We start from the raw sequence: 1552 nt of genomic DNA, 5'->3' as shown, positions 1-1552 counted from the left end.
AACCCTGAGATGTAATCAATACCTTTGTGATTTTGTGCCTATATAATCCTGGAACTGTGACCAAATGGCTGCTATGAGATTTGGGAATGGCCCCTCATAGTCCTGGATTGCAATAAACGTGACTCTTTAATTCACTTCTTGAGGCGTCCTTCTGTGATTCGCGGGGTACATTACAACATTTGGAGGCCCCAGCGAGATGCAGTCCCTTAGGGGTGCTGTTTCGGATGCAAAGTGAGGCAAAACCTTCCCTGAGCCATTCGTGGAGACTGAGGGGTCTCTTGGGGGTGCGCAACCTGAGAAGTTCCAGGGCCCCGGAGAACTCCCTTCGGATCCAGTGAATGGGCAGAGGACGTTTGCCTGTCCCTAAAAATTTTTCATTGTAGTCACCTGAAAATCCTCTAGAGGTAGGTTCTGGGATCGGTCACTGGTGGTGGACTCAAAAGAGGGCTGGATGCAGTGGAAGCTCGGAATCCGACGCCTGACGCGACGGCATCTGGGGGTCCTGTTCCGGGCAATCTTAGGTTGCATTTGTTGGGTTTGTTTTGTCTTTGCTAGCCTTTTTGGTTTTGGATTTTTGTGAGCCTTCTGGTTTTGGATTTAGATTTGTTTGTGAGTCTTTTTGGTTTTATTTGTTAGCCTTTTTGGTTTTGGTTATTGTTTGTGAGTCCAATGTGTTTAGTCTGTCGATTTTATTGTTTCGCTGATGAGTGGATTGCTGATCTAGGTTATCAAGAATCTCTAAGGGACTTGTCCTGAATCTGGAGGAATGGTTTCTAGATGGTATTCACTGTCTCTGGGACTTCCAAAGGGAAGTCAAAACTTGGACTGGCAAAGGGTTCGAGTCTGGCCTGTCTTTTAAAAAAAGGTAGAAAAGAAGCGTTCCTAGGCTTTTTTTCTGCTGCCTCTGTTCAGGGACTTGTTCTGTATCTCTGCACAATTGAACCTGATTTGTTGTTATTTTGTGGTATAAATGTGGCATGTGCCAGTATAAAAGTGTTTTTATGTTTGTTTCTGTTTTGTTTTCTTAAAAACACCTTCTAAACATCTCCTGAGTTTCCATGGTGATTCAGAGTTTTTAATGGGGAATGTATCTAGTTGTGTTTATTTAGTCTTGTTTTCTTTGTTTAGTATGAGTACCGTTTCTATCTGGATGAGACATGGGTTGAGAAGCTGTTATGCCCAGATTTCAAGACCCCGCAAAGATCCACCAGGGAGCACCAAATCTTATGCAAAAGCAGATAGTCTTTTATTCAAGCTCTCTTGCCCCCACTCCCCTGCCTCCTTACTGGATGCAAGAGAGAGCCCCGAGTCCCAAGAGAACAAAGATTATATAGGGCTAGTCATTTGGGTGGGCTTAGGTAAGTGATGTGAGTTACAGAGATTGGTCACTTTGGTCAGGGTTTTTCAGCAGGGTTTTACAGCACAAAGGTCAGGAAGTGACCAACACATTCTGAGGTTTGAGCTGTCCCCCACTATAGCCTTATTAGGACCTTAGCTGCATTCCTGGAGCTTCATTGGTCCACTCAGGTGGTGGCTGGGGGGGTTTGGTTTT

The 1552-nt window shown here is 44.8% G+C and overlaps 1 long non-coding RNA gene across 1 annotated transcript in view; it reads right to left on the bottom strand.

Moving 5' to 3' along the window:
• LOC107184002 overlaps window positions 1-364 on the bottom strand; it is a 12365-nt gene extending 12001 nt beyond the window's left edge. Inside the window, exon 1 of the long non-coding RNA XR_001514822.1 lies at window positions 170-364. This is a non-coding gene — a long non-coding RNA (uncharacterized LOC107184002). The remainder of the gene's footprint in view (window positions 1-169) is intronic.
• Between the last annotated feature and the right edge of the window lie 1188 nt (window positions 365-1552).

Source organism: Myotis davidii, unplaced genomic scaffold, assembly GCF_000327345.1.
Source record: "Myotis davidii unplaced genomic scaffold, ASM32734v1 scaffold1184, whole genome shotgun sequence".
NCBI lineage: Eukaryota > Metazoa > Chordata > Mammalia > Chiroptera > Vespertilionidae > Myotis > Myotis davidii.
Note: the sequence above shows the minus strand (reverse complement) of the source record. Positions and strands in the feature narration are given on the sequence as shown.